Source organism: Oncorhynchus tshawytscha, linkage group LG07 (assembly GCF_018296145.1).
Source record: "Oncorhynchus tshawytscha isolate Ot180627B linkage group LG07, Otsh_v2.0, whole genome shotgun sequence".
Lineage (NCBI taxonomy): Eukaryota > Metazoa > Chordata > Actinopteri > Salmoniformes > Salmonidae > Oncorhynchus > Oncorhynchus tshawytscha.
In genome coordinates, this window is record NC_056435.1 from 32,431,903 (window position 1) to 32,454,682 (window position 22,780).

At 41.3% G+C, this 22,780-nt stretch overlaps 1 protein-coding gene across 3 annotated transcripts in view; it reads right to left on the reverse strand.

Moving 5' to 3' along the window:
* The window catches only part of LOC112254386 (protein NDRG3), a 57,438-nt gene extending 34,856 nt beyond the window's left edge, over positions 1-22,582 (reverse strand). For all 3 annotated transcript variants that reach the window (XM_024426915.2, XM_024426914.2, XM_042324303.1), the window contains exon 1: positions 22,430-22,582. The gene's annotated coding sequence lies outside the window, so the exon portion shown is untranslated. The remainder of the gene's footprint in view (positions 1-22,429) is intronic.
* Between the last annotated feature and the right edge of the window lie 198 nt (positions 22,583-22,780).

The following is a 22,780-nucleotide window of genomic DNA, read 5'->3' on the forward strand; positions in this document are numbered from 1 at the left end:
CTGGTGTAGTGTAGACAGACACCCAGGTCTGGTGTAGTGTAGTGTAGACACCCAGGTCTTGTGTAGTGTAGACAGACACCCAGGTCCTGTGTAGTGTAGACAGACACCCAGGTCCGGTGTAGTGTAGACAGACACCAGGTCCGGTGTAGTGTAGACAGACAGACACCCAGGTCCGGTGTAGTGTAGACAGACACCCAGGTCCGGTGTAGTGTAGACAGACACCCAGGTCCGGTGTAGTGTAGACAGACACCCAGGTCCGGTGTAGTGTAGACAGACACCCAGGTCCGGTGTAGTGTAGACAGACACCCAGGTCCGGTGTAGTGTAGACAGACACCCAGGTCCGGTGTAGTGTAGACAGACACCCAGGTCCGGTGTAGTGTAGACAGACACCCAGGTCCGGTGTAGTGTAGACAGACACCCAGGTCCGGTGGTGTAGACAGACACCCAGTGTAGACAGACACACAGGTCCGGTGTAGTGTAGACAGACACACAGGTCCGGTGTAGTGTAGACAGACACACAGGTCTGGTGTAGTGTAGACAGACACACAGGTCTGGTGTAGTGTAGACAGACACCCAGGTCTGGTGTAGTGTAGTGTAGACACACAGGTCTGGTGTAGTGTAGACACCCAGGTCTGGTGTAGTGTAGACACCCAGGTCTGGTGTAGTGTAGACAGACACCCAGGTCTGGTGTAGTGTAGACAGACACCCAGGTCTGGTGTAGTGTAGACAGACACCCAGGTCTGGTGTAGTGTAGACAGACACCCAGGTCTGGTGTAGTGTAGTGTAGACACACAGGTCTGGTGTAGTGTAGACAGACACCCAGGTCTGGTGTAGTGTAGTGTAGACACCCAGGTCTGGTGTAGTGTAGACAGACACCCAGGTCTGGTGTAGTGTAGACACACAGGTCTGGTGTAGTGTAGACACACAGGTCTGGTGTGTCTACATTACAGGGCATTACAACCCAAAGATGGATGACAGAACCACAAGGTCATCGGTACATGTTAGTGTGACAACCAAACAGCAAGGCTCACACTCAGAGATAACCAAGACACTGTCACACACCCATTCTCTCTGCGAGATTATTAAATAGGAACAAATGCAAGGTGGTATTCTTTATTCAACACGGGCATATGAGAGTATCTCCATGCGGATCGCAGGTAGGTGGGTTGGGTCTAGGTCAGTCTGTAGAAATATATGGATCTGTGGTGAGCAGCCACACGGCCATGGCTGACTGTCACTGTGACAGATCATGACAACCCAATCTGAGACAGACAGAGGTGGACCCTTCCAGAACAGCACTGGCGCCATCTCTCCTCTCCTGGTCGCCAACAAAAGGGGGCCGTCGCCCCCCTCCATGCAGCCCTACTGGTGACGCCATGACGACCAAATTACCTTTCCATGATAATATACATAAAACCGCTCATCAGACCAACCCAAACAATTTAGCAACCACAGTTGGGTTCAACAGTGTAAACTGTCCTCAGTATTGTTGAGGCAAAACCCTGAAAGCTGACCATTCAAATATCTCCAAAAGTCTAGATAATTTGAGACAAAGTACAGTAATGGGAACTCAAAAATGAGTGCAATAAGAATGCCTTCTTGAGCACAGATCTTTTCTGTACATACACTACCCACAAATAGGCAATTCCATGGCAAGGGCATTACGCCTTGACTCAGACTTTTCACTTAAAATGTAAGCCAAACAAAAACCATTGATTTCAAAGTTCAACAAACCATATAACACTATGAACATTTTACACAGAACATTTCACAAAAACACATTTACTGGAAGAACGATTTAGATTCAACGTTTGGTCACAGAATTACAGTACAATCTCCCATCCATTTTTTTTATGTGACCACATTTTCCCCAAACTCTTAAAAATCTGCTCTGAATTAAGATTAAAAGAAGTCTGCAGAAAGAATGGGCTGTCATCTATGAAATATTTTGGTGATTGAACTACAGTAGGTGAAGTGGATTTACATCCAGTAACATAATTATATCATGGCTCCCTGATCTGTACTAGAGGTCGACCGATTAATCGGAATGGCCGATTAATTAGGGCCGATTCCAGGTTTTCATAGCGAATCGGTAATCGGTATTTTTGGACACCGATTTGCCGATTTTTTTTACACCTTTATTTAACTAAGCAAGTCAGTTAAGAACACATTCTTATGGTCAATGATGGCTTAGGAATGGTGGGTTAACTGCCTTGTTCAGGGGCAGAACGACAGATTTTTACCTTGTCAGTTCGGGGATTCGTTTTTGCAACCTTCCGGTCACTAGTCAAACACTCTAACCACCTGCCTTACATTGTACTCCACGAGGAGCCTGCGTGGCAGGCTGACAACCTGTTACGCAAGGGCAGCAAGAAGCCAAGGTAAGTTGCTAGCTAGCATTAAACTTATCTTAGAAAAAACAATCAATCTTAACATAATCACTAGTTAACTACACATGGTTGATGATATTACTAGTTGATCTAGCGTGTCCTGCGTTGCATATAATCAATGCGGTGCCTGTTAATTTCTCATTGAATCACAGCCTACGGGTGATGATTTAACAAGCGCATTTGCGAAAAAAAGCACTGTCGTTGTACCTAACCATAAACATCAATGCCTTTCTTTAAAATCAATACACAAGTATATATTTTAAAACCTGCATATTTAATTAATATTGCCTGCTAACATGAATTTCTTATAACTAGGGAAATTGTCACTTCTCTTGCGTTCAGTGAAAGCAGTCAGGGTATATGCAGCAGTTTGGGCCGCCTGGCTCATTGCGAACTGTGTGAAGTCCATTTATTCCTAACAAAGGCCGTAATTAAATTGCCAGAATTGTACATAATTATTACATAACATTGAAGGTTGTACAATGTAACAGCAATATTTAGACTTAGGGATTCCATCCGTTAGATAAAATACAGAACGGTTCTGTATTTCACTGAAAGAATAAATGTTTTATTTTCGAAATGATAGTTTCCGGATTTGACCATATTAATGACCTAAGGCTCGTATTTCTGTGTGTTATTATGTTATAATTATATTTGATATTTGATAGAGCAGTCTGACTGAGCAGCAGCAGGCTCATAAGCATTCATTCAAACAGCACTTTCGTGCGTTTGCCAGCAGCTCTTCGCAATGCTTCAAGCAATGCGCTGTTTATGACTTCAAGCCTATAAACTCCCAAGATTAGGCTGGTGTAACCAATGTGAAATGGCTAGCTAGTTAGCGGGTGCGCGCTAATAGCATGTCAAATGTCACTCGCTCTGAAACTTGGAGTAGTTATTCCCCTTGCTCTGCAAGGGCCGTGGCTTTTGTGGAGCGATGGGTAACGATGCTTCGAGGGTGGCTGTAGTCGATTTGTTCCTGGTTCGAGCCCAGGTAGGGGCGAGGAGAGGGAGGGAAGCTATACTGTTACACTGGCAATACTAAAGTGCCTATAAGAACATCCAATAGTCAAAGGTATATGAAATACAAATGGTATAGGGAGAAATAGTCCTATAATTCCTATAAAAACCTCAACCTAAAACTTCTTACCTGGGAATATTGAAGACTCATGTTAAAAGGAATCACCAGCTTTCATATGTCCTCATGTTCTGAGCAAGGAACTTAAACGTTAGCTTTTTTTACATGGCACATATTGCACTTTTACTTTCTTCTCCAACACATTGTTTTTGCATTATTTAAACCAAATTGAACATGTTTCATTATTTATTTGAGGCTAAATTGATGTATGTATTTTATTAAGTTAAAATAAAAGTGGTCATTCAGTATTGTTGTAATTGTCATTATTACAAATAAATAAAATTGAAAAATCAGCCGATTAATCCGTATCGGCGGTTTTTTGGAGCATCCAATAATCAGTATCGGAATCGGCGTTAAAAAAAATCATAATCGGTCGACCTCTAATCTGTACTATACAGAAATGCATAATTTAGGATATGAATATAGTTCTCTTCATGTCGATGTATGCTTAACAGATACACAAAAAAAGTAGAAATATGCAATATCCTTCTTTTGCATATTTGGGTATTATTATACACATTGTTTATTATTGTAATGAACTCTGCCCCCAGACAAGACCAGATTTGGTTGGTCCAGATCAGATCAGATCAAATCTGAAACAATCACAAAAGTGTATGTTTCACAAGTTTGGACATCCCAGAACAGCTCAGCACAGCAGAGTTCAGTACAGTACTTTACTGTTTCTGTTTTATACTGTGCTGAACTCTACTGTAGTAAAGTAATGTACAGTGGTGTCCAAACTTGTGAAACATAGACGTCTATGATTGGTTAAGATTTGGTCCAGCCAGAGTGGATTGAACAAATTTCAACTACTTTTCAGCATCCATGGACGTCGGTGTCGGGCAGTGCTCAGTGGGTGAGGATGCTTGTTACAGTAAATAGAAAGAGGGTAAGTGAGGGCCCCCCCGAGTGGCGCAGCGGTCTAAGGCACTGCGCCACTTGATCCCAGTCTGTGCCACAGCTGGCTGTGACTGGGAGACCCAGTAGGCAGTGTACAGTTGGCCTAGAGTTGTCCGGGTTAGGGGAGGGTTTGGCCGGCCGGGAATTCCTTGTCCCATTGCGCTCTACCGACTCGTGGCGGGCCGGGCGCCTGCAAGCTGACTTCGGTAACCAGCTGGACGGTGTTTCCTCCGAGACATTGGTGCGGCTGGTTTCCAGGTTAAGCTAGCAGTGTGTCAAGAAGCAGTGCGACTTGGCAGGGTCGTGATTTGGAGGACGCATGGCACTCAACCTTCACATCTCCCGAGTCCGTAGGTGAGTTGCAGCGATGGGACAAGACTGTAGCTACCAATTATAGCATCACGAAAAAGGGGTAAAAGTAGGAAATTATTTTTAAAAAGCAAAATAAAGAAGGTAAGTGGTAGGGGTCATGGCAGGTGTCAGTAAGAGCTTGGACAGTTGACATTAACTGGAAAGAGTGAGAGAGGAGCAGAGAGAGAGAGAGCGAGAGAGAGTGAGAGGAAGGGGTCATCCAGACTGTTTTCACACTCTTGCTTTGATCACAAGACAGAAAGAAAAAAAAGAAGAAAAAAACAGTTATCGGCTGCACACAACAGTATGCCCAACTATGGTTTGTAACTACTACGATTTCCCATTATAGCCAATTCCTTTAATGATTTTTTGGTAATTCCATTACCGATTTATCACCGTACAAAAATATAAATGCAACATGCAACAATTTCAAAGATTCTACTGAGTTACAGTTCATATAAAGGAAATTAGTCAATTTAAATATAGTCATTAGGCCCTAATCTATGGATTTCACATGACTGAGAATACAGATATGCATGGGTTGGTCAGATACCTTTAAAAATAAAATAGGGATGTGGATCAGAAAACCAGTGAGTATCTGGTGTGACCACATTTGCCTCATGCAGCGCGACATCTACTTCGCAGAGTTGATCAGGCTGTTGATTGTGGCCTGTGGAATGTTGTCCCACTCTTCTTCAATGGCTTTGCTAAGTTGCTGGATATCGATCCAGAGCATCCCAAACACGCTCAATGGGTGACACGTCTGGTGAGTATGCAGGCCGCGGAAGAACAGACATTTTCAGTTTCCAGAAATTGTGTACAGATCCATGCGACATGGGGCTGCACATTATCATGCTGAAACACGAGGTGATGGCGGCGGATGAATGGCACGACAATGAGCCTCAGGATCTCGTCACGGTATCTCTGTGCATTCAAATTGCCATTGATAAAATGCTATTGTGTTCGTTGTCTGTAGCTTACACCTGCCCATACTATAACCCCACCATGGGCACTCTGTTCCTAACAGCGGCAAACATCTTTCCCACGACGCCATATACACAAGGTGCACCTGTGTAATGATCATACTGTTTAACCAGATTCCTGATATACCACACCTGTCAGGTGGATGGATTATCTTGTCAAAGGAGAAATGCTCACTAACAGGGATGTAAACAAATGTGTGCATATGGAACACTTCTGGGATCTTTTATTTCATCTCATGAAACAAGGGACCAATACTTTACATACTGCGTTTATAGTTTTGTTCAGGATAATAGATTTACTAATAGATTTATCTAGATTTACTAGTTACTTCTGTGAACTTTCATTATCCTCCCCCTTATGAGGTAGAGAAATTAGATAATATATATGGGTTTTTGGTCATGGAATTACAAGGCACAATGCAATGTTTCTTAATCTTACAGAAGGCAAATAATATCTCCAAAACTAAATATGAGTGTTGATATTAGTTGGCAGGGGTCTTTACTTCAACATGATTGTTTTTGATGCATTTCTGATACCTTAAGACTTTATCTTGGTTGATGTTGACGAATACTCCTTTTCCAAGTTTGGAACAAAAGCATTTCCTTAAATCAACATTTTTAGGATGTTAAATGGTTGAAACATGTATATATGCCTTAATTTCTAAATAGAATATACTCTTAGCTTTCATTTGACATGCTCCTATGAACTTCACATGTCGGTGCTCATGGGTCCTTTTACATGGAAATGCCCAGATCTATCCTGTGATCTATATACATTCCACAGACAGCAGGGTCACGACTCACTGGGGAGCTGCTGCTCAAGCACAGGCCCAATCTCACTGAGTGCCATTCACTTAGTAAATGAGTGTTTGATGTTTGTTTGTTATGTTCCTCTCGTTCTCAGTTTAACTGCACTCGCAGAAACAGCCCTAGGAGGAGTTCAATTCACTGGGGCGTCATATTTGCTTCTCTGCAATTACAACTGGTAAGGTATTACATTTTCTGGGCCTGTTAAAAGAAGCCAAGGACAAAATCCTTATACTCTTTACCCGGTCTATAACCTTCCATCGTTTGACTGTGTAGTGGATATTTATGTACGGGAGGAGCCTGACCACAATCATCGATCGGTTGCTGAAGTGTTTTGTTGAATGGAGCAGAGATCAGCAAAGGCCTCCCAAGTGGTGCTTTAGCTACAGAACATGAGAACTCTCTAGATGTAACCCACAAAAGCTGAGATACACAGGCAAAAGTATCACAATAACAGACAGAGAAAAAAACTTATGAACAAGTAAACGTACAAATATATAAAAAACTAAATATAATAGATGAAGTAGGAAAAAAATGAACACAAAAGAAGAGCAGTCTTTCCATGAAGAGGAAAACTAATGAGGACCTTTTTTTTTTTTTTTTTTTTACCTTTATTTAACCAGGCAAGTCCGTTAAGAACACATTCTTATTTTCAATGACGGCCTGGGAACAGTGGGTTAACTGCCTGCTCACGGGCAGAACAACAGATTTGTACCTTGTCAGCTCAGGGGTTTGAACTCACAACCTTCCGGTTACTAGTCCAACGCTCTAACCACTAGGCTACCCTGCCGCCCCACCTCATATCCATCCATTAGTGTCCAGTACATAGATGTTAAATCGGCCAGAAATATACAGTAAATGCAGTCACTGGACACTCTCCCAGACACCTTAACACCTTGTTGAGAATATCCAACAGCGTAGATACCCAGATGTCGACTGAAGAATGTATCTGGTCTGGTGTAGGGCTGTAGCGGTCACAAAATTGTCAGCGGGTGATTGTCAAGCAAATAACTGTCTCACGGTATTTGACCGTTAATTAACACATTTAGCATCTCCTGGCTTCAACACATAGCCTACAAGCCACCGATGAAGACCTTTGGAACATCTACATTTTAAAAAGTATAATAAATCCATGTAATATAGCCTACACCTTCACAATAAATCTATAATTTATTTTAGACAGGTCTAAAGAAACATGATATGAAGAAAATGTAATCTATTTCAGAATAGAATACTCTGAGTTGTTCTAATGTTAGGTCCTGAGCTGCCTATGCCAAATTGCTGTTGGTTACACTAGTTCATTTAGCAGGCAAGATTTGCTTAGAAGTCCATGGCATTATTTTATAGTACAATTGAACAAAGCTAAAAAAAAAAATAGAAAGGATATTTTCTCCAAATGATTTGAGGGAGTGTGCACATATGGCTATTCTGTGTTGAGCGGTTAACAAAAATAATTGGTATTCCTATATGCTTAGTTTAGAGTTATTAATGTAACTTTAGTTGTTCTACAAACGTTGGGCGATATGTTTTGATTTTAAATACATTGTAAGACTGCATGATGTGACTAATGATAATTTTTAAAAAGTCGCTTTAAAAAGGAATGAGATCTGCTTACAGGCTGACTACACCACTCGCGTCGCATGCGAGAGCATTGCAAAATACATTTAGAAATCTATGTTGTTATTCCATTATTGTGCACGCCTACCAGCGTCTGCATTGCCAAGGGCTAAAATAGAAGTCAGTTCTATTTCTGACACAGATCCCGCTGCAAGTCCTGCCTCTCCCATCTCCTCATTGGTTTATAGAAGCAGGTACCCACGTGCCATCTCCTCATTGGTTATATCCACGTGGGTAACTGAAAGACGAACGAGGTCAGTGGCGGTAATGCACCTCATTTATGAAAGTTGCCAATCTCAATATAAGGTCAAGAGAAGAAAAAGCCTGGAATGAGGAGAGATGACTAGAAACGATTTGGTTGACCGTTTTATGTGTGGATTAATTGTCAGAGTAGAGGACTTTGTGCATTTCAGGTAAAATAACTCAATTTTTATATCTCAGGACAAATTTGCTAGCAACAGCAAGCTAGCTAAATAAGACAAATGAGCTAGCAAGTGCAAGCTAACGAGCTAAATTGCTATACATGTTTAATGCTTTTAGACGTGTCTCCAAATTAATATAATTGATTCACAGTTTGTTTTGATATTTTAACCTGCGTGTCGAGATCGCGTTTGGTGTGGGGGGACAAAATACATTTATGCATGATGGCGCACGCGCGCAGCCGGTTTGACTTCTGTGTTAGTTTTTTTGCGCAGGCTGTACACAATACATCAGTCACTCATTCACAATTTGACAAGCACTTGATAAATGCCAAGAATTTCGCAGCGGTGTCCCCTTTGTGTGGGTGTAAAGCACCCTAAAAAAATCCATGCCTTTTGCGACCAGTGGCCATTGTGCCCTTCTCCCTGAGTGCCTAGCGCTCTGAATCACCTCTCACTCACATGCCCCTCCCTCATGTCTTTCTCTACAAGTGAAGACAGACACATCGGGTACGCAACTCTGTGCATCCTTATCCAATTCCTTGGAGTAAATTGAAGATATTGGGAGAACTGTCCACATTTACTTGTCAGCCAACAAGATGAGTAGGCCTAACGAACAGTAAAAGCACTAGTCTATGTCAATCTACTATCCCCCATAGTACAAAGTTGACCTATTCTATTCTGTGAGAGAAATAAATATTCCAAACATAGTCTGGGACAGTTGTGGGATGCGATTGATCCCAAATTAATACAACCATTAGCATCCCCAAAAAATGTTTACGCAATGTGGCTGACGCAACAGATAAGAACGTTTAGCTTAAAATGTTGATAAACTGTCAGGCTATTCCTTCACATTTTAAGCGCAGCAATGCGCACATGGTAGTAGGCTATAAGCGAGGAAAACACCATGAACAAAAGGGACCACAAATGCAACTATGCATGTAATGCTTTTACTAGAAACGTGCATTTTTATGGTGAAAATGATCTTCCCAAACTTGAAACTCACACACTGTTTATGTACGCCAGATAGGCTCTACACTCCTTGTAAAGCGGATTAATGTGCGACTATGACTCGAAAAAGGTCGCAAAGAAATCAACAGTTTCTTATGCTGGGTATCATTCACAAGTGCTAATATATAATTCACAAGTCATAGGCTAATATTGTCATCAATCAAACTATTCTTGATTTAATCTTTCTTTACATATACTAAATAATATATATGTGTGAAATTTGTTTGGAATAAGGATGGACCATTATGCAGCGGGAAAACATATGTCATCTATGCACTTAAATTGCAAATGGAGGATGCTTTATGCATGGTTCATTTTCATGCCAGTCAGGTAGGCTATACTCCTGTTGTAAATATAAGCAATGAAAAGTTGAGAAATAAATATAGTAGGCGAAGCCTATAGAAAGCGTATGGGATCCTCTTTTGTTTTAGTAGAGGCCATGACTCTGTTTTATCACGCAATTGCATAGCCTGTAGAAATGTTGCACAACATGAGCTCATGGGCTCTCAGGAAGTGTTTGATTAGGTTTTCAATTACATTTGCATTGATGTCAGAGTGAATAGAGGGACAACAGAGTGCAGAGTACCAGGCAGTTAGCAAGTTTGGTCATTAATAGCCTACCAGCAGCAGCATCTGAGCTTGGAGAAGCCCAATTACTGTGGAATTTGACTGCCTTCATGACTTGTGACTGTCGGTGTGGTGGTAATACAGTCACCACAATGGCCCTAGTCTGGCGTCTCCTAATAGTTCACTGCAGCAGAGGTGCGTGTGAGTATCATGTATTATATGTGTGTACGTGTCGTGCGTGCATGTGTGTGTGTCTGTATGTGTGCGACTGTGAATATGAACCCCGGCAGCAGTGAAGGACAGCACAGGGCATCCAGAGGGCTGGCTTGGACTCTATCCATCTTCCTGGATCAACAAGCTGGCCACCTGTGCTCCCTCTCCCTCTCTCACCACCTGCTGCTGCGCTGCTGCTACTGCTGACGCAGATAAAGAAGTGAGAGCTCCCAGAGGTGTGATCCAAGAGATTGGCTTTGTGAGGAAAGGACACCCCAGAGCTTCAAATGACTATGGATGAGACTATACAGAGTGTTCAGATAGGTTTACAGTGTCCAGCACAGACTAAATACATCACCTCTGTATTGTGTGTTAGGCTAGAGTACAGTAGTGGAGTTTAGGCCTAACTAGTATGAGTGTTATTACAATGTAGTAAAACTGACCATTTAAGTATAGACCCAGGTTTTGAATAAGTGTAAAGGGGATTTTCAAGTGATCAAAAGAGAACAGCAGTCGCAGATATTGTCAATCATAAACCATTTCGGTTTAATTACAAGTTGCAACAGCGAGACACCTCCAGCACAGAAACAAAGAAAATGTCTCCCTGTTGCACCATGTAAAGAAACCAAAATTATTGTTGATCGACTATATCCGCAACTGTCCCTCCCTTTTGTTCACCTGAAAATCCCCTTTACAGTTTGGCGACAAGGATGGGATGCTAAGGTTTTCAGCCATGTTCATTGAGCAAAGCTTCAGAATCAGCTCCCTGGAGGTGAGTCAATTGTTTGTACTCCTCTTCGAGGAGCATCTATGGTTTCTCTCCAAGAGATCGTCTTCCTCTGGTATCCAAAGATTACCACTGGATTTCAGTAATCTTTTGGAACAGCAGAACAAAGTTACTAAAACACATTCCAAAATGGAGAAAGGAAGGTGTGATGTGAACGGCATCCTGACTAGAATGTTGAATACTCCCTTTGGTAAATGGATGTAAAGACAGGTTAGTTGACAACATGACGGTATAGATGCGCGTGCAATGCAAAAGGCTAAAAGTCATGAGTTGTTTCGATTGAAAGCCAACCCAGTCTGTCTTGCCCCAAAGTTGGTCGCGACCCACCAGTCTATACTCATGTATATTTGTCTTTGATGTTTGTTGACTAGGCTAATACAATAGAGGCTTAACAGAATATTGATTTAGGGACATATAGTATGCGTATGTTTTTTCCCTTAAAACAAAAACCATGTACTTCAAAAGTTTAACAAACCATGCAAACGACTGTTTTTAATCACTTCCACTGAAAAATGTACAAAAACTAAATTTAGTGGAAGAACTGTGCAGATGCAAACTTTGGTAAAAGAATTATGGTAAAATATCTCAGGTTTATGTGACCACATTTTCTAAAAACGTAAATATCTGTTCCGAATTAAAGATGCACTATGCAGAAATCGCTCTGCCATTGCCTTTTTTAAATTTGACCTTTATTTAACTAGGCAAGTCAATTAAGAACAAATTCTTATTTTCAATGACGGCCTAGGAACAGTGGGTTAACTGCCTTGTTCAGAGGCATTACGACAGATTTTTGCCTTGTCAGCTCAGGGATTGGATCTTGCAACCTTTCGGTTACAAGTAAAACGCTCTAACCACTAGGCTACCTGCTGCCCCAATGGCAAAAATTAGAATAGTTTGCCTAATTTCAGTTTATGTGACCAAACAAGCAAATACAGTATAGTCTGAGAATCATTGTTCCATCTAAACCGCTGTGAAACACACAATACCAGTCAAACGTTTGGACACACCTACTCATTGAAGGGTTTTTCTTTATTTTTACTATTTTCTACATTGTAGAATAATAGTGAAGACATCAAATCTATGAAATAACACATATGGAATCATGTAGTAACCAAAACAAAAAGTGTTAAACAAAAAAATGAATGTGATTAGCTCAATCACATTAAGAAGGAAAGAAATTCCACAAATTAACAAGGCGCATTCCAAGTGTCTACCTCATGAAGCTGGTTGAGAGAATGCCAAGAGTGTGTAAAGCTTTCATCAAGGCAAACGGTGGCTACTTTGAAGAATCTGAAATATAAAATATATTTGTTTAACACTTTTTTGGTTGCTACATGATTCCATATGTGTTATTTCATAGTTTTGATGTATTCCCTATTATTCTACAATGTAGAAAATAGTAAAAATAAAGAAAACCTGGAATGTGTAGGTGTGTCCAAACTTTTGCCTGGTACTGTATATGTTCCATAACCAAAGATATTGTATTTTCAGCTTTTTGAAGCTGGTGTACAAAACAGAAAGTAAAAGACACAAAAACACTTAAAAATGGGAAGCATAGAACTAGCACATAGAACAGCTCTACCACTTCTTAAGACTTGTTTTCAATGAGAATGACAGATCTATAACTCACATTCCTATGTGAACTTTGTTGGGTCGCTAAAAAAGTTTCATATTGCAGTTAAGATTCAATGATGTCTGCAGAAAGTTTTCGGTGTCAACTATGACTTGGCACCTTCAGTTTGAAAGAAATATATTTTGGTTATTTAACAAGAGTAAGTGAAGTGGATTTACACCCGGTAACCGGATTGGGTCCCTGATCTGTACCTGATCTGTAAAGAAATGCATAATTATTATGAATATGAATGTCATTCTCCTCATGTTTCACAAGTCAGGGCAGCACAGCAGAGCACAGAGTACAGTGCAGTGCAGTACAATACTGCACAGCAGAGTAGGGTAGAGTTCACTACAATAAAGTAGAGTATAGTTATGTACAGTACAATATACTATATTCTACTGTACTATACTTTTCTTTGGTGTATTGTGCTATCTAAACTTGTGAAACATACATGTACATCACTGATAGGTTCAGATTTGGTCCAGCCCGATCCGTCTGTGGACGTTAACATCAAGGCTAGGGTGGACTGACCAAATGTCAACTACTTGTCAATGACCATGGATGTCCGGTGTCGGTGGGTGCTCAGTGGATGAGGATGCTGGTTACAGTAAATGGAAAGAGAGGGGGCAGGTGTCAGTAAGAGCTGAGAAGGGTGACATTAACTGGAAAGAGACAGAGAGAGAGGGGTTGTCCAGACTTAGCTCTCGAAGCGGTTAGCTTCACCCACAGTTGGCTGCGTGTGAACTACAATTCCGACGCTTAGAAACGTGAATAATCGCCGCTTGATGAATGGTTTTCAAAACATATGCTGATATGCCCCTTGTCTTTCATGTCAGTGAGAAATAATTATTCAAATAAAAAAGATACACTTACGGTAGCAGCTTAGCACAAATCCATACAGCTATGGGTGCCTCCAGTTGACGAACTACAGTTGTGGCCAAAAGTTTTGAGAATGACACAAATATTAATTTTCACAAAGTCTGCTGCCTCAGTTTGTATGATGGCAATTTGCATATACTCCAGAATGTTATGAGGAGTGATCAGATTAATTGCAATGAATTGCAAAGTCCCTCTTTGCCATGCAAATGGAACTGAATCCCCAAAAAACATTTCCACTGCATTTCAGCCCTGCCACAAATGGACCAGCTGACATCATGTCAGTGATTCCCTCGTTAACACAGGTATGAGTGTTGACGAGGACAAGGCTGGAGATCACTCTGCCATGCTGATTGAGTTCGAATAACAGACTGGAAGCTTCAAAAGGAGGGTGGTGCTTGGAATCATTGTTCTTCCTCTGTCAACCATGGTTACCTGCAAGTAAACACATGCCATCATCATTGCTTTGCACAAAAAGGGCTTCACAGGCAAGGATATTGCTCCCAGTAAGATTCCACCTAAAATCAACCATTTATTGGATCATCAAGAACTTCAATGAGAGCGGTTCAATTGTTGTGAAGAAGGCTTCAGGGCGCCCAAGAAAGTCCAGCAAGCACCAGGACCGTCTCCTAAAGTTGATTCAGATGCGGGATCGGGGCACCACCAGTACAGCGCTTGCTCAGGAATGGCAGCAGGCAGGTCTGAGTGCATCTGCACGCACAGTGAGGCAAAGACTTTTGGAGGATGGCCTGGTGTCAAAAAGGGCAGCAAAGAAGCCACTTATCTCGAGGAAAAACATCAGGGACAGACTGATATTCTGCAGGTACAGGGTACAGGGATTGGACTGCTGAGGACTGGGGTAAAGTCATTTTCTGTGATGAATCCCCTTTCCGATTGTTTGGGGCATCCGGAAAAAAGCTTGTCCGGAGAAGACAAGGTCCTGTGTCATGCCAACAGTAAAGCATCCTGAGACCATTCATGTGTGGGGTTGCTTCTCAGCCAAGGGAGTGGGCTCATTCACAATTTTGCCTAAGAACACAGCCATGAATAAAGAATGGTACCAACACATCCTCCGAAAGCAACTTCTCCCAACCATCCAGGAACAGTTTGGTGATGAACAATGCCTTTTCCAGCATGATAAGGCAAAAGTGATAACTAAGTGGCTCAGGGAACAAAACATCGATATTTTGGGTCCATGGCCAGGAAACTCCCCAGACCTTAATCCCATTGAGAACTTGAGGTCAATCCTCAAAAGGCGGGTGGACAAACAAAACCCCCCAAATTCTGAAAAACTCCAATCATTGATTATGCAAGAATGGGCTGCCATCAGTCAGGATGTGGCCCAGAAGTTAATTGACAGCATGCCAGGGCGGATTGCAGAGGTCTTGAAATTAAAAGGGTCAACACTGCAAATATTGACTCTTTGCATCAGCCTTTGACACTTATGAAATGCTTGTAATTATACTTCAGTATTCCATAGAAACATCTGACAAAAATATCTAAAGACACTGAGGCAGCAGACTTTGTGAAAATGAATGTGTCATTTTCAAAACTTTTGGCCACGACTGTACACTTCCTCCCCAGTTACACAGGTGTAAATAGCACAGGTGGCAGGCAGCCTGTCTTCCATAAACCAGTGATGTAACATGGCGATATGGCCAGGTGTGAACAATAACCCTAAAAAAAGGTGTGTAGTCATTTAACCTTTAGTTTTGTAAATTATTATTATTTCTCACCGATAGGAAAGATACGTGCTTTATGTTTTCAAAACAGTACCGCAAGCGATGAGGTTTAACGTTCAGAGTGTTGGGGATCTTTAACAAAACTCCCCCAGCTAGAAGATACTATTGTCAATGGGCGCTAAAGCAGTTAGCCTCTATGAATGGGTTAGTACAGACTCAGACTGTTTCAACAATCTTGGTTCGACCACCAGATGACAGAAACACAAAGAAAACATGTATGTGGACACCTGCTCGTCAAACTTCTCATTCCAAAATCATTTGCATTTATATGGAGCTGGTCCCCACTTTCCTGCTACTACAGCCTCCACTCTTTTGTGAAGGCTTTCCACTAGATGTTGGAGCATTGCTGCTGGGACCTGCTTTCATTCAGCCACAAGAGCATTAGTGAGGTCGGCACTGATGTTGGGCGATGAGGCCTGGCTCGCAGTTGGCGTTCCAGTTCATCTCAAAGGTGTTCAATGGGGTTGAGGTCAGGGCTCTGTGCAGGCCAGTCAAGATTTTCCACACCAATCTCAACAAACCATTTCTGTATGAACCTTGATTTGTTTACAGGGGCATTGTCATGCTGAAACAGGAAAGGACTTTCTCCAAACTGTTGGAAGCACAGAATTGTCTACAATGTCAGTGTATGCTGTAGGGTTAAGATTTCCCTTCACTGGAACTAAGGGGCCTTACCCGAACCATGAAAAACAGCCCCTGACCATTATTCCTACTCCACCAAATTGTACAGTTGTCACTATGCAGTCGGGCAGGTAGCATTCTCCTGGCATCTGCCAAACCAGCACTCGGCTGCCCCGTTCTGTGAGCTTATGTGGCCTACCATTTCGCGGCTGAGCTATTGATGCTTCTAGACGTTTCCACTCTACAATAACAGCACTTACAGTTGACATGGTCAGCTGTAGCATGGCAGAAACGGACTTGTTGGAAAGGTGGCATCCTATGACGGTAAAACGTTGAAAGTCACTGAGATTTTCAGTAAGGCCATTCTACTGCCAATGTTTGTCAATGGAGATTGGGTTTTGATGCATTTCTGATACCTTTTAAGACTTTTTCTGGTAGATGTTTTCTAAGACCCTTTTTCCATCTGTTTATCCAAAAATAAAAGCCTTTAATTATGCCTCATTTCTATGATGGAACATTTTAGAAAAATGTATCTATTCCTTCATGTCTGAAAAATGTAGACTCTTAGCTTTCATTTGACACACAATTTGATATGCTCCCATGTACTTCACATTGGTGTTCATGGGTCCTTTCGATGGAAATCCTTTCAATGGAAAAATAACAAAATGATTAGCATACTTATGTTTTCTCTATGTAATTCACATGATTTCAAGTGTTCTATTTGTGACACTCATGGGTCACTGGTTGATGGTCACTAGACTCAATGGTTTATGTTAAAGTCATCTGTAGGTAGGGACTGACGCCAGACTGGAGGTCCAAGTACCAAGGACATTGATTGTATTCTGTGGAGCACTTTGTGATTATGGAGCAGCTGACAAAGTTGTTTTGACTTGGTTCTGTGTAATTAGAATATCAGGGCCTTTCTCGACAAAGGCCAAGTTAGAGATTTTCTCTGCTTATGTGCTGGAAGGGTATCCCTGTTGCAACTTGTAATTAAACCTAAATGATTTATGATTGACTATATCCGCGACTGCTCTTCTCTTTTGTTCAACTAAAACTCCCCTTTACAAGAACTATAGGCACAGGAGAGGAGCCAGTGCATTATCTTTTTCCTCTGATAGGTCCACTTAAAAAGAACCTGCTGTGCAAAGCAGGTACTGCTAAGGACTGCTGGGACAAGCAAAGCTTAAATTACGTCCACACTATTCAACTACAGCAACTAAAGACCCATCACTTCACTTGAGGGCAAATAGGTGAAACTGTGCCATAAAAAATAACAAAAAAGAGTGATGTGTATAGAGAGAGGTAGCACATAACTATACTAACCAGTGAGTGAGAAAATAACCACAAACAGTGAAGTTGTCTGATGCTCTAGGCTAGAAGACGTCACTACTAGAACCGTACACCTAATATGAGAATCTAATGGATAAGAATTTTAGCAGCCTGACAGGCTGACCATACCGCTTGCATCGCATGGGTTGCAAAATAAAAGTAGAAATCTGTGTTATTCAATTATTGCGCGCCAATGAGCGTCTGTGTTGCCATTGGCTAAAATAGAAGTCAGTTCTATTTGTTACTCAGATCGCGCTGCAAGTCCTGCCTCTCCCATCTCCTCATTGGTTTATAGAAGCAGGTACCCACATGCCATCTCCTCATTGGTTATACCCATGTGGGTGACTGAAGACGAACGAGGTCGGTGGCGGTAAATGCACCTCATTTATGAAAGTTGCCAATCGCAATATAAAGTCAAGAGAAGAAAAGTAGTAGAAGACCTTGTGCATTTCAGGTAAAATAACAACTCAATGTTTATATCTCAGAACAAATTAGCTAGCAACAGCAAGCTAGCTAAATAGGACAACTTAGCCAGCAAGTGCAAGCTAGCTAGCTAAATTGCCATAAAGGTTTAATGCTTTTTGACCTGTCCCCAAATTAATGCAATTAGTTCAGAGTTTGTTTTGATATTGTAACCTGCGTGTCGTGATCGCGTTTGGTGTGGGGGGGACAAAATAAATTTATGCACGATGGCGCAGGCGTGCAGCCGGTTTGGGTTCCGTGTGAGGATAAGATGGATGTGGAGGAAACACGGTTTGAAAATGTCAAGACACACTACTTCTCTCTTTGCCATGGTTCCCAGGGCGTTGTTTTTTGCCCCCACAGTTGAGCACGTATCAGCTTTGTTGGAGAAAGGACGTTGGGATGTGAATGGTGTGGAGAGATTACACTACATATCATTCTTCTGGCACTACAAGACACTGTCAGCAGTCACCTGTTAAGCATCACTTTCTACCGTGATAATTAACAATGGTGGACTGCAGCTCCCTCCCAATAGAAGGCTAAGGCTATTATGATAACAACGTCTAAAGCAGGGTTCCCCAACTGGCAGCCCGTGGGTGGTTTTATTTGGCCCCCAAGTTTTCTGAGCAAAATGTTATTTTATTTTCATTGTTGGAAATAAGACTGTAAAAACAAGTGACTTTAATTTTGGTAATCTGCCCCAAGTATTCCGACACATAATAAAGAGACGGTTGATCCTGACCATCCACTCAAGAAAAAAATAACAGCCTGCGGTGGAATTTAGTTGATGATCTCTGGTCTAAAGTAGAATTTCGGTGTCTCTTTGGTGTGTCAAACTAAAGCCTCTTTAGACCATAATAAACTGACCAAAAGCCTGTAGTGGTCATGTAATGGGAGCACTGCTGTGAATGAAAACAACTGGAAAGAATGTCAGTGTTTATTTTGTAAACTATGCACGCCTCTGATTATGTGGCATTGTTGAGGTCATTCAGGTAATAGTCCCTCCCTCCCACCAACTGAATTCAAACACCTGGAGTGTATTCACTAGGAACCAAACAGAACCAAGCAAAAGAAAACAGAATAAAACGAGGAGTGACCTACCTGAATTTGTCCAATATAAACTCTCATTTCTGTTGCAAAATGCAACTGGACCACGGCTGAATTCCAAACACTTAAGACATACCCTATCCCCTCAGCCCTCAAATTAAGTGGACACTTTTGATGTGGACACTCATGGCGTCTGAAGTAGAGGTCGACCGATTAATCGGAATGGCCAATTAATTAGGGCTGATTTCATAACTATCGGAAATCGGTACTTTTGGGTGCCGATTTTTTTTATTTTTTACACCTTTACTTAACTAGGCAAGTCAGTTAAGAACACATTCTTATTTTCAATGACGGCCTAAGAACAGTGGGTTAACTGCCTCGTTCAGGGGCAGAATGACAGATTTTTACCTTGTCAGCTCGGGGGATACAATCTTGCAACCTTACAGTTAACTAGTCCAACGCTCTAACCACCTGATTACATTGCACTCCACGAGGAGCCTGCCTGTTACGCGAATGCAGTAAAGCCAAGGTAAGTTGCTAGCTAGCATTAAACTTATCTTATAAAAAACAATCAACGACTGTCATTGCTCCAATGTGTACTTAACCATAAACATCAATGCCATTCTTAAAATCAATACACAAGCATATATTTTTAAACCTGCATATTTAGCTAATAGAAATCCAGGTTAGCAGGCAATATTAACCAGGTGAAATTGTATCACCTCTTGCGTTCATTGCACGCAGAGTCAGGGTATATGCAACAGTTTGGGCCGCCTGACTCTTTGCGAACTAATTTGCCAGACTTTTACGTAATTATGACATAACATTGAAGGTTGTGCAATGGAACAGGAATATTTAGACTCATGGATGCCACTCGTTAGATAAAATTCGGAACGGAATAAACATTTTGTTTTCGAGGTGATAGGTCAAATCCAGAAACTAAGGCTCGTATTTCTGTGTGTTTATTATAGTTAAGTTTATGGATAGAGCAGTCTGATTGAGGGGTGGCAGCAGCAGGCTCGTAATAGTCAAAGGTATATGGTTTAGAGAGAAATAGTCGACGCGTTATAATTTGTGTAATAACTTGCGGCTGAACTTGAAAGGGTTTCCTTCGTTATTTTACTGCTCATGTCTTCCATAGAGAATGTCTTGATCTACTTCCAATAAGGTCTGTGTTTCGTGCAGGCTTAAACCGCCTCTGCGTTTTGATACCAGTGTAAATCTCACTAGGATAAGGTAACGTTTGTCAACATATTTTCATAAATCCACTCTACAATTTTTTTTTATTCACTTATGTTTAGCCAATATTGATCAGAGTTACCTTGTCCTATGGATATCTACACCGTTATAAAATTGGCAAGGTGGTGTAAGCCTACATGAAACACAGACCTTATTTTAAGTGAATCTAAAAATATCCTATGGAATAAATGAATGAAGGAACCGCTTTTCAGATTTTGCTAGAAGGTGTCATGGGAATTATGACTCGCACTTTGGTAGTCAATTCTTACCATGCCCATTATTAAAATAGGATTTCCTACATATAGAAATTACAGTTTTTGTTTAACATTCATCGCAGTTAACTTAAACTCAATTTTTATTCAAACAGTTGAGAGTATTTGTCTCCTAAGCAGACTCTTCAGTATCATAGTACCAGTGTGAGACTATTACATGGAATTGGCACCAAGGAAAGCAAGGTGTCTTATTTGTGATAAAGATGTAAGAATGGGGTCAGCAACGGCTAAATCAAAAAATACCACCAACCTGTGGAATCACCTTAAGAACACCCATCCAAAAGCCCATAATGTTTAATCGGTATCTCCTTTTTTTGTCCTCCAATAATCGGTATCGGCATTGAAAAATCATAATCGGTGGACATCTAGTCTGAAGAGTATACACTTGCAAGGCAAGTGATTTTTAGAATGACGTCCATTGCCCGGAAATTCATCACTCGTGCATCCCGCGATGATTGTGGGTGCTTTATATGCACTACGTCAATTATGATTGCATGTCTACTTATATTAACTTTATCATTATTAATATACACCTACTGTATGATAGCTAGCAAATTAAATTAGATAACTAAGGTTAGCCTGCATAACTGGTGCTTCTGAAGGAAGAGTTTTTATTTTTACAATTTCCAAAAGCTAACCAAACATCATTAATTTACGAGACTTGTTTGTGCCGTCATGTGCATTAGTAGTACAATTTCTACCCTTTTTACATTTGTTTTTACTTACACTTGTATGTTGACTTATCCATATTTACGTTGTGGTAAGTTTCGGCTGACTTTTCTTAGTGATGTACAATTATCGCAAATTTAATTTATGGGGCGTTTCAGACCCCGAAGTGAACATAATTGTACACTCGCAGAAACGGGTGCTTACGTTGCAAACTACCCTTGTTTGGACCGACCAAGATGGTCACGGGGATTCCCCCAAGGTCATAAAACGAGGGTGTGTCTTTTATGAGTTTGAAATGCAGCACACGTGTCAAACTCATTCCATGGAGGGCCGAGTGTCTGTTTTTTTTTTTTACTCCTCCCTTGTACATGATTGATGAATTAAGGTCAGTAATTAGTAAGGAACTCCCCTCACCTGGTTGTCTAGGTCATAACTGAAAAGAAAGGGGAAAAACATCAGACACCAGGCCATCCAAGGAATGAGTTTGACACCCCTGGTTTGTACTAATGATTACACGCCTGAATCCAATGACCTACAGTTCAGCTTCACCTGTGTGACCTTCACCTATCCCAGCCTGGTCTCATAGACCCTATCCAGGTGACTGCTGACAATGTCATGTGGTGCCAGAATGATGATATGTAGCATAATTTCTCCACGCCACTGGTTGCCAACTACATCAGCGTAACAGCGTGGATATGCCAAGTCTTGTCTACTTAATTAAGCAACCATATAATTCAGTAGACTACGAGCGAGATCATGTTTTGTAACGTTGATGTTACAATGAACGGTTCTAGACGTGAGAGTGGAACAGGGCAGGTAGTTTTTTATATTGATCTCGGGGATCGTGACAAAATATTCAGCAACCACCTTCCTAATCGTTCGATGTTGAGACATAGATATGGGCGGGCCATTGACGTACAGTATGAAGTGCCTAACCTGTAAAACAAAAGTAAGTTATTCAACAGGAAATTATATCCTACAGAGGCTACTGTCGCAGCAGCAAATCGTGTTAGAGGCAACAATGAAAGTGAATAGGCGTGTTGAGCTATAAAATAGCAATACAGTTCATGTGCATTTACGCATGCAGAATTTGACACTTATCAAGTTAACCTCATCTTGTTACATTTGTTTCAACGCGCGCAGAATCGTGGATTACATTGGACACTATTGTGACGTTTAATTTTGGTTACTCACAGATCTCACCTAGGCCTACAGTAGAACTGGCTGGAAGATGAATATGGGATATTATATCAAGAATACACCGCGAACTGGTGGATTATCCACACCAATGGCCACATCTGCTGTTGGCATAGCAATATTAGAAAATGTCAAGATCTATACTTACCGCTTGGATTGAATAAGATCTACACTTACCGCTTGGGTTAAATACGTATCCGTTCGATATGCGTCAAATCCTTTGGACTTTTGGTGAAATACCGGTGTTATAAACTGCACGTTCTTGTTCTTTGCCTGGTTGCGTTCCTATTCCAACGAGTATTTCGATGTCACTCTCAGGGCGGAACTACACATTGCGTTCTAGACACAGAGGGGAAGCAGCCAACCAATAGCCTACGAGGAGGCAGTAGCAATTAATTTGAACGCCCCCAAGAGGTTTAACTGAGAAGATTCTGTCTAAAAATTGTAGTGTACACTATCAGTCCCATCATCATTGAATTGACCCATTTCTCGGAGATTATGCGCTTAGAATTCAATTTCAATCCTCAA